Source organism: Cynocephalus volans, chromosome 9 (genome assembly GCF_027409185.1).
Source record: "Cynocephalus volans isolate mCynVol1 chromosome 9, mCynVol1.pri, whole genome shotgun sequence".
Classification (NCBI taxonomy): Eukaryota; Metazoa; Chordata; class Mammalia; order Dermoptera; family Cynocephalidae; genus Cynocephalus; species Cynocephalus volans.
In genome coordinates this window covers 62,401,319-62,413,145 of record NC_084468.1, presented here as the reverse complement: position 1 = coordinate 62,413,145, position 11,827 = coordinate 62,401,319, and positions in this window count along the sequence as shown.

Genomic DNA, 11,827 nt, shown 5'->3' with positions numbered 1-11,827 from the left:
TGGGCCAGCAATGATAGAAGCATGACTGCTGGGAGAAAGAAGGGGAGTGGCAGTAGCAACAACAGAATTGGATGGAGAATATAATCCAAGGAGAAAACCCAGGACTCAGTGAGACAGAGAAATGTTAGGGATTTGAAGTCTCAGGGCTCAGTATTCAAACACCACTATGATTCTTACTTATACCCTATAACTTTCTCCTCCCCACACTAGTCCTCTCACAAGTGACCAGGGGAAACAGGTGTCATATTCTTATTGCCATTTGAATCATCATCTCATCTTCATTGTTTCCTAAATTGGAAGGATTTCATAAAGTAAGGTTTATACTTTAAAATAGCTAGCCTATGGAGGGTAGACTTTGTTTAATATACATACGTGTACAAATATAAATACATAGGTATATTTGATTCTACCTTGTGTCAGTATTCAATTCACATAAAGTTACATGTAGCTAATTTATTTAGGGCATTGTGTTTTGTTGAGTAAGGTACCAAAAAGTTGAGACAGTCGTAGCACTCAAGAAATTTAGTGAGGAAACTGAGAAACTATGAATCTGTTTCCAGGTTTTCAGTTTTAGGACTAGGAGGTGGGTTTGTGGGTTGAATTATTCAAGGTAAGCTAACTACTGTAGAAACAAAACAAAATAACACAACTCCCAAATAGAGCAGTTTACATATCACGATTTGTTGCAGGTCAGTGAGTGTGGAAAGGTCTACTCCATGCGATAGTTTAGGGCTTGAGATTTCTTCCATTCCATGTCTCTACCATTGTATTGGGCCTTGGAGTCCTCCATTGGATACTCTGCATCTGGACTTCAGTTAGGGACCAGGTCTGGAAGTGGCCAATGTCACTTCCACATTCCAGTGACTGGAACTGAGCTGCATGACCCACTAACTATAAGGACTGAAAAATGCAGTCTTTCTGTGTTCCCAGAGGAAAATGAAGTGGGTTTAGGATGACACATAGCATAGTGTCTGCCATTAGATGGAATTTCTCAGACTGACCTTTTCTAATTTCTTGGAGCTTAAATTGGATTTGCTTCTTAGTTATTAATTTCCCACCTTTTAATAAGAAATGAAAGCAGGAAGCTCAATTAAAATTTACGTACCATATACATACATGAACTCAATTAGCCTTCAAACTATCTACTTCAATGGTGTATGTAGTTCTAGATTACGTATGTAGTTATTGAGTCTGGGAGAAGTTAGGCGGCTTGCTCAAGGACACTGCTCTAGAGATTGGTGGAATAAGTATTTAAAGCTGCATGTCTGTTTCCAAGGCATTTGCTCTTTCATTATCATTGAAGTAGAAAGTTTGGCTCAGCATGAATAAATATTTGTTGAATGAATGTTAAAGGTTAAGGAATTAAGTTATGCACAAAGACAAAAGTAAGCAGTTCAAAAAAATTCAAGAAACATTTATGGGGTTTAATAATAAAACAAAAAAGACAGAAAATGTCAGTGAGTCTGCATAGAATTATTTTAAAGAGTGCTAAGTATTTATCTTTAGTCTATTCCCAACCTAAATCTAGAGAGCAATGGTTAGTTTATTTTTTGAATCCTTCATTCATTCAATAACTATTTTTTTAAAAAAACTTTTATTGAAACATTGTACATATTTATGAAATACAGAGTTATATTTAACTACATATATACAATATGTGCTGATCTATTCAGGGTAATTAGCCTGTTCATCATTATAAAACTTAATCATTTCTTTGTGAATATGCACATTTGATCTCTTTTCTTCAAGTCATTCGGTTACATGCAGTAAATCATTATTGATTATAGATTTCTGGGTCAACTGTACACCAATAGGGCTTATTTTTCCTAACTTATTGTCAACAGCTATTTAATAAAAGCCAACCATAGGTAAATCATGAGATACAGTAATAAAGACAGATATAAGAGAGAAATGAATAACCACTTTCACGTAGCTTTTGTTGGGTTTAGGCAACCCCTTCTCTTTTATAAATGCTGCAGTTGAAACCCACCTAATGATAGTTTTATTCTTTCCAGGCAAAGGGGAGAACTGCTTCTTCTAAGGCAGTGTTTTGAGAATTCTTTCTGTGGGGAAGCACAGTAATAAGAAAGTTGTTTCTTATTGCTGAAGCCTTCTAAACATCAGTCTGCTTTTCTAGAAATTGTTTGGCTTCTTCCAAACACAGGGGGAGCTCAACATTTAATTATAGTACTCTAATGTATCTTGGGATTGGTATATTTAAATAGGTCTAAGATGTTTAAAAATTAGATCTTTTCGACTGCAAAATCTGTCTCCCCTCATGCTTATATTTCTCCTGCTCAGCTAAATCCTGTGACTTTGCACTTCCTAAATTGATCTATGGCAGAAAGGAGACTGTCTTTAAAACTGGGGATATTGAGGAAATATCAGGTGCTGGGCAAGACTTTTTCACTAACTCTGTAGCTAGTGCGTCCCTGACTAAAAATCAGACAAGTAAAATAAAACATTATAGCAAAATTATAATTATTTATTTTATTTAAAAAATAAGATTCTAATTATAATTTTAATAAACTTTGAGATGCTAAATTAATCTATAATACCATTAATCTTAAATCAGATTAAGTTCTATATATTCAATAGCCCATTTAGATAATCCTTCTTCATATACCCTACCTCTTCCTGAAGATTTCTAACACACATTTCTCCTTTGAAACATTAATCAGATGTACTCAGTTTTTATGTCAATTTTTAAAATTATACAATCCAATCAACACTTCTTGATTTTTTTCTAGGATTACATTACTCATTTTTGTCTTTTGTTTAGTTAAATTGTTATTTTTAGTTTATTTTAGTTATTCAACAAATAATTATTAAGCACTTCCTATGTATCAGGCCTTGTCATAGGTGCTTGGGAACCATCTATGAGCCAAATGGAAAAAGTCCCTGCCTTTGACCTTTGTTCTAGCAGAGGAAGATATTAGTGAGTAAATAATGTGGTTAGAGGTAGAGCTCCTTGTGAAGGTGATGTTATAGCAAAGACTTGAAGGAGATGAGAGAGTAGCCCTGTGGATACCTTGGGGAAGAGAATTACAACAGCAAGATCACTCTTTGCAAAGGCCCTGAGGCAGGGGCATGTTTGGCATATTTGAAGAACAGCAGGAGATGAGTGTGGTGGGAGCAGAGAGCCAGGGGAGATGAGCTCAGACCTGTCAGCTGGCCAGATGTGGGCCATTGTAAAAATCTCAGCTTGGGCCGAGCCCATGGCGCACTCGGGAGAGTGTGGCACTCGGGTTCGGATCCTATCTAGGAATGGCCGGTACACTCACTGGCTGAGTGCCGGTCACGAAAAAGACAAAAAAAAAAAAAAAAAAAAAAAAAAAAAAATCTCAGCTTTTACTCTTGAGAAAAATGAGGAACTACTTACAGGCTTGGCCACAGTAGGGACATGATCTTTTCCTCTGTTTTCCTCTGTTCTTATGATAGTTGGCTGTTGGAAATTTTTTGTAATATTTATAATTGTATTATTTATAGTCTTTAATCATGAACAAATTTAGATTTTTATCTGGTGTTTGTTACCTACGGAATGTAAAATCAAACTGTTACAGTTTAATTATGTAGAGAATTCTCTGGATTCCAAGTGGTCAGGGGATTTCTGAGTTCTGATTCACTGGTTTTGCTTGTAACCCACTGGGTCCAAATATCAGCTTGGATGCAAATTTGCAGAGTACAGATTTTACTAATCCATCTTACAGTGAAATGATGTTTGCATGTTTTATATTTTATAACTTACCTATTCTATCTCTTCTAGAGGAATCTCTGAATATTTCCATTTTAATAACTGCCCCACCACCCCTAGAAGAATGCTTTCTGATTGTACACGATGACTCCCCTAAAAATGTTTGAAAATATGAGCAAGCTTATGTTTTATAGTTTACACCCACTGCCCTGTGGTGAATCAATTGTGTGACACTTCACATGCTATGAAGGAGACTTCTGTGTTTTCCAGCTGGATTAGGAGAGTGGTTTTGGGTTCTTGCCCCAGGCTCATGGTCTGGAGAGGTTGTTGCCCAGTTTGCCTAGTTCACTTTAAGGTAGAATGGCCATGGGCATGAATGAACTTCATGGACCACTGAGCCCATCTGAGGAGAGAAGTATTATTTAATATACTTCTGTTTTTACATGTAATGAGTTGAGTGATTTAGAGTATTAAACAAATTGTTAGTTACTTCTGGTAATGAAAGGAATTTCATTTTGGCAGCTGGTGAGCTGGAGTGGGTTGCCAACAGTCATTGTAAAAGCCTGCGGAAAAAAGATGAGAGAAGCCTCAGTCTGCTCATCATACAGCTCTTAGGCCAGAGGCATAGAGGCAATCCTTGAATTTTCCACATGGCTCAACTCTCTCACAGGGGCTCCATTGAGACTCCAAGGTAGTGAGCCCATTCCTATTCCTTAGCGTCTGTGCCCATATCACCTATTAGGCACTCAGCAGGGCTGCATCATGACTTCCCTGGGCCTTAGGTGCTATTGACTTCCTTATCCCCTTCCTCCATAAAAAGTATTAAACATTGTATATTATGACTGTGTTTGTTTAAAGACGAATGCATTTATATTAAATTTAAATTTTTTGACTTAAAAGTTAATTTTTTTCTTTTAAAAGAAATGAGAACATTTCTGTAGGCTTCTAAGTATATTATGGACCCTAGACACTTGGTTACTTATGGGCCTAATGGGTAAGTTGATCCTGGTCTCTGGGGATGGTTTTAGTTATGGGAAAAGGTTGAGGATTCAGGAATCCTTGTTTCAGCCAAATATGATCTGATAATCAGTAACAATTTGAGTTTGAAAAGAGTCTAAAGCAAGATTGAGCCTATATAGCTTTGTAAAAAGTCTGAGTCTTCTAACAGCTGTGAAGGAAAGGAAGTGCTTTTGTTGGTGTTGCTCATCTTTTATTCCACTATTTCTTTCTATTCGATGGCTGCAATGAATTTGTCTTTTGTTGAGATGTAACCACATATGAATGGTTATGGGTTAAATAAGAAAACGTTGGGAAGCAGCACATGAGCCCAAGACTTCTACCTCCAGTATTGCAGCATAGGATATTTTAATTGAATGATTAACTGAATCAACAAACATGTACTGAGTCCTTCTATGTTCCAGACACCAGATACTCTGTGTGGTGCTAGGGTCTTAGTGAGTGAGGTTGGCATGATCCTTGGTCTCGGAGTATGTAGTCTTGGGGTGGGGTGGGGTGGGGAGAATAGGAGAGAGATTAGTAACCAGGCAATTATAATACAGAGGGCTACATGTGATGGAAGGGAAATGCACTGATTTTGAGAAACCTCATGAGAAGGGTACTTAACCCGGATTTGCAAGACATGGGGGCAGATAAGGCTTTCCAGAGTAAGTGATACCAAATTGAGACCTGTAGGGTAAGTGGGAGTTACCCAGCTGAAAATAAGAAGAAGGAAGATGAGGATATGGAGTGGAAGGAACGGAAGGAGATGATAATCTCAGACAGCCAGAAGAGAGCTAAGGGTGGGGTGGGAGGCAAGGACAGGGGACAGAGGACAAACAGGATGCATTAAAGGAACTACAAGAAGTTTGGTATAAATGGAGCATAGAATGCCTTTGGGAAGAAGAAGCTGTAAAGTTAGTTAAAAGCCGTGAAGCGGGGTCTTGAAAGCCATGGTGAAAGTTTGAACTTTATTTTTTTATTTTTCATTGAGACATAATTGATTGTAAATATTTGTGGGGTACAGAGTTAAATATCAATACCTGTGTACAATATGTGATGATCAAATCAGGATAATTAGTATAGTAATCATTACAAATCATAATCATTCTTTGTGACCCTTTACCAGTTTCTCACCAACCACCCCCACTTCCCACCTGTAGTAATCACAGTTCTGTTCTCTCATTTTGAAAATTCAATGTCTTATTGTGATTGTTCGTTCTTTTTCTTCTCTCTCTCTCTCTCTCTCTGTCTTTCTCTCTCTCTCTGTCTCTCTCTCTCTCTCTTTCTTTCTCTTTCTCTCTCTCTCTCTTCCTCCCTCCCTGCCTCCCTTCCTTCCTTCCTTCTTTCTTCTTTAGCTCCCACTTACAAGTGAGGACATGCAGTACTTCTTTTTCTGTGCCTGGCCCATTTCAATTGACATAATTTTTTTAAGCTCATACATGTTGCTGCAAATGGCAGAATTTGATTCTTTTTTATAGTTGAGTAGTATTCTATTGTGTATATATATATACCACAGTTTCCTTATCTAGTCACCCACTGATGGATATTTAGGTTGGTTCCAACTCTTGGCTATTGTAAATAGAACTTTGATAAACACAGGAGTGTAGATATACCTTCAACATGATGATTTTCGTCCCTTTGGGTATATACACAGCAGTGGGATTGCTGGTTCATATGGTAGTTCTATCTGTAGTTGCTTGAGAAATCTCTGTACTGTTTTCCATAATGGCTGTACTAATTTATATTCCCACCAACAGCGCAGAAGAGTTCTCCTTTCTCCACACACTCGCCAGCATTTGTTATTCTCTGTCTTTTTGATAAAGCCAGACTAACTGGGGGGATGTGGTTTTGATTTGCATTTCCCTGATGATTAGTGACATTCAGCATTTTTCATGTACCTTTTGGCCATTCATATGTCTTCCTTTGAGAAATGTCTGTTCAGCTCCTTTGCCCATTTTTTAATTGGATTATTTGTTTTGTTTTGTTTTTTACTAATGGTAAAAAACAAAACAAAAACACAACAAAAACACAACAAAAGTTGTGTTCCTTGTATATTCTGGATATTAATCCCTCATAGGATGTATAGTTTGCAAATATTTTCTCCCATTCTGTAGGTTGTCTTTTCACTCTGTTGATTATTTCCTTTGCTGTACAGAAGCTTTTTAGTTTGATGTAATCTCATTTATTTTTTCTTTTGTTGCCTGTACTTTTAGGGTCTTATTCATAAAACATTTGCCCAGTCCTGCATCCTGAAATGTTTCCCCTATGTTTTCTTCTAGGAGTTTTATAGTTTCAGGTCTTTTGCTTAAGTTTCTAATCCGTTTTGTGATTTTGGCGTATGGTGTGATGTATGGGTCTTGTTTAATTCTTCTACACATGGATATCCAGTTTTCCCAGCACCATTTACTGAAGAGACTGTCCTTTTCTCAATGTATGTTCTTGGTGCCTTTGGTCAAAGATTAGTTGTCTGTAAGTACGTGGATTGATTTCTACATTCTCTATTCTATTCCATTGGTCTGTGTGTCTGTTTTTGTGCCAGTACTATGCTGTTTGATTACTATAGCTTTGTAGCATAATTTGAAGTCAGGTAGTGTAATGCCTCCAGCTTTATTTTTTGTGCTCAGGATTGCTTTGCTATTTGGGGTCTTTTGTTGTTCCATATGAATGTTAGGATTGATTTTCTATTTCTTTGAAGAATGTCATTGGTATTTTGATGGGGATTGCATTGAATTTGTAGATTGCTTTGAGTAATACAGACATTTTCACAATGTTAATTCTTCCAATCCATGAGCATGGAATGTCCTTCCATCTTTTTATGGCCTGTTTAATTTTGAAAGTTTGAGTTTTAGAGTAGCAGGGAGCCACTGCATGGTTTTAAGCAGTAGAGTGATATGTTTACGTTTGCATTTAAGGAAATTCTATTAGATGGTGTGAAAAAGAATAGCTGAAATTTTGGGCCTAAGAGACATTTGCAATCAAGAGCTGTGTGCTGATAGAGAAGACAATGTAAAGAGGGTTCCTCTTTGGAGATTAATACTTAATGTAGCTTGTTCACATATGGGTGTGATAACTCTATAAGACTGCCCAATTTGGCCTTTTTTTTAGGACCACATTCATGGAAGTGCTATATCTCAGTAGACACTTCTTGTCTTCTTCCTCTGCCTTTTACTCTATAATTCTCCAAATTTTTGCCCCCCAACTCCCATCCCTTTCTAGAAGAAACAGCTTGGGTATGCCAACCTTGTGATAGGAGTACATTTCAGCAGGAGACTTAGGGCTGGCAGGCTTTGGCAGCAAGGTGCTGGATGAGAACTCTAGACAAGAATATGCTGTAGTTTATTTGGGCATCACCTGATTTTTGAATTGGCCAGGGAATGCCGTTGCCATAGCAATTTGCAGAAAAAAGCAGATTATTAGTAAGTTGTCACCATTCAACCTCCAAAGCTGCCAAACCTGCCTCAACCTGGACCAGAGGTGATTCCATCTCTTAGGTTAATTTTGAGGAAAAGGGTCCTGGAGTGGTGGGGAAGAGAAAGGTGCATAGAGTTTGAGGTGCAAGTCCTATCAGATGGTTTCTTTTCCTCTTCTTTTTTAAAACACATATTCTCCATCTCCTCTTATTGTAAAGTCATGCAATCCACAGATGTTGGCTTGGCAAATGTCAACAAGGCAGTCAGAAAAATGAAGTAGCAGAGTGTTCAGTGTGCCAGGTACCAGGGCATGAGTTTTCAAGGAAGCAGTACCTTCCCAGTTTACTGTGAACAGTAAAAACATTTTACTCTCTCTACTCCTACTTTTTCCTTTGGGGTGTTGGGAGAGGGCTGGGTGGGAAAATTGGGTTGGGCTGGGGAAAAGGGAGAAATAACTGCAAAGGTGTTTTTCTATAGAACAGCTTGGGTCTCTGTACCACGTCTTGTGTTTGGTTTGGGTTTCATAGGTGTCAGAAAGATTGGAAAGTCATCTGGAATAAGGATAGGAGCTGATCATGACTTCATGGGCAGAATGTTGCTCAGTGGAGACAAGTGGGAAACTTACATAGATGTGGGGGGTTGCCACATTGTTCACTTTCCAGGGGAGGATTGGTCGGGGGACAGTGTGCCAAATGCTTGTAAAATGTTCTGAAGGGCAAAACTTACATGGCCTGAGCTTTTGGAATTTTCTGTTGGCTTCTCTCTACTGCCATATTTTCCAATTCCTTCTTGGGGATAGGAAAGCTCTCTTCATTTCCTTGCAGGCTGTTGATTCCCTAATATGTTGGCCTTTGTCTCATTGACTTAATATAAGCCAAAGATTAGCAGATTAATCTATTGTATAGTAGTTACCTGAAGATTGGAGTTATACTGCCACAAGTCAAAGTTACAGATTCTAGAAAAGAGGCCTGGAGCATATCTTTCCCCAGCAGGGAGCATAGCCCTGCTGACACCTTGATCTCAAACTTCTAGCCTCCAGAACCATGAAATAATACATTTTTATTGTTTAAGACATTCAATTTGTGGTACTTTGTTACAACAGCCCTAGGAAACAAATATTCCACCTAAGGCCTTTTAACAAAGTGAGTGTCAGAAACTGTGTCTCAAATTCCTTCTCTTTCTGTCTCTTTTGCAAATATTATTTTCTTGAGAATGAAGATATCTAGCTCAGATGGAGCATGTTTGTAGCACTGTAACCCATGGTTATGTTTCTGTGCATACTCTGTATTTACGGTTGAAGTGATCTTTGCTGAGTTATGTAAATCTGTTTCAAAATGTACTGCAACATTAGCTCTGGATGAATATGTTCTTTATTTTTGAATCAGGAAAAATTATTCTTAAAAAGATTTGAAAAAATACTTCTACATTTTTAGAGGGATTTCAAGGACAATTAAATGTTCCCCATGTTTATCTCACCACTCCTATTCAACATAGTGTTGGAAGTACTAGCCAGAGCAATCAGAGAAGAGAAGGAAATAAAGGGCATCCAGATTGGAAAAGATGAAGTCAAACTGTCCCTGTTTGCAGATGACATGATCCTATATATCGAACAGCCTAAAACCTCTACAAAAAAACTGCTGGAATTGATAAATGATTTCAGCACAGTAGCAGGATACAAAATCAACACACAAAAATCAGTAGCATTTCTTTTCTCCAATAGTGAACATGCAGAAAGAGAAGTCAAGAAAGCCTGCCCATTTACAATAGCCACCAAAAAAATAAAATACTTAGGAATTGAGTTAACCAAGGATGTGAAAAATCTCTATAATGAGAACTACAAAGCACTGCTGAGAGAAATTAGAGAGAATACAAGAATATGGAAAGATATCCCATGCTCTTGGATTGGAAGAATCAACATAGTGAAAATGTCCATACTACCCAAAGTGATATACAAATTCAATGCAATCCCCATCAAAATTCCAAAGACATTTTTCTCAGAAATGGAAAAAACTATCCAGACATTTATATGGAACAATAAAAGACCACGCATAGCCAAAGCAATGCTGAGCAAAAAAAATAAAGCTGGAGGCATAACACTACCTGACTTTAAGCTATACTACAAAGCTATAATAACCAAAACAGTATGGTACTGGCATAAAAACAGACACACTGACCAATGGAATAGAATAGAGAATCCAGAAATCAACCCACACACTTACTGCCATCTGATCTTTGACAAAGGCACCAAGCCTATTCAGTGGCGAAGGGACTGCCTCTTCAGCAAATGGTGCTGGGATAACTGGATATCCATATGCAGGAGAATGAAACTAGATCCATACCTCTCGCCGTATACTAAAATCAACTCAAAATGGATTAAGGATTTAAATATACACCGTGAAACAATAAAACTTCTTAAAGAAAACATAGGAGAAACACTTCAGGAAATAGGACTGGGCACAGACTTCATGAATACTACCCCAAAAGCACGGGCAACCAAAGGAAAAATAAACAAATGGGATTATATCAAACTAAAAAGCTTCTGCACAGCAAAAGAAACAATTAAAAGAGTTAGAAGACAACCAACAGAGTGGGAGAAAATATTTGCAAAATATATATCTGACAAAGGATTAATATCCAGAATATATAAGGAACTCAAACAACTGTACAAGAAGAAAACAAGCAACCTGATTAAAAAATGGGCAAAAGAGCTAAGTAGGCATTTCTCTAAGGAAGATATACAAATGGCCAACAGACATATGAAAAAATGCTCAACATCACTCAGCATCCGGGAAATGCAAATCAAAACCACATTGAGATACCATCTAACCCCAGTTAGGATGGCTAAAATCCAAAAGACTCTGAACGATAAATGCTGGCAAGGTTGCGGAGAAAAAGGAACTCTCATACATTGTTGGTGGGACTGCAAAATGGTGCAGCCTCTATGGAAAATGGTATGGAGGTTCCTCAAACAATTGCAGATAGATCTACCATACGACCCAGCTATCCCACTGTTGGGAATATACCCAGAGGAATGGAAATCATCAAGTCGAAGGTATATCTGTTTCCCAATGTTTATCGCAGCACTCTTTACAATAGCCAAGAGTTGGAACCAGCCCAAATGCCCATCATCGGATGAGTGGATACGGAAAATGTGGTACATCTACACAATGGAATACTACTCAGCTATAAAAACGAATGAAATACTGCCATTTGCAACAACATGGATGGACCTTGAGAGAATTATATTAAGTGAAACAAGTCAGGCACAGAAAGAGAAATACCACATGTTCTCACTTATTGGTGGGAGCTAAAAATTAATATATAAATTCACACACACACACACACACACACAAACCGGGGGTAGGGGGAAGAAGATATAACAACCACAATTATTTGAAGTTGATACGACAAGCAAACAGAAAGGACATTGTTGGGAGGGAGGGGGGGAGGGAGAAGGGAGGGAGGTTTTGGTGATGGGGAGCAATAATCAGCCACAATGTATATCGACAAAATAAAATTAAAAAAAAAAAAAAATGTTCCCCATGTTTAAATAACTGTTAGAATGAATGTAATTGAGCAACCTCAGATAAGTCATTTATCTAAGTCATACCTTTATTTAAAAAATGGTGGTAACAACAGTTTTCTGCTTATGTCAAACAGTTGCTTTAAAAAAGCAAACTGAAGAGTGTGAAAGCTTTGTGAAATGTAAAATACTATACACTTT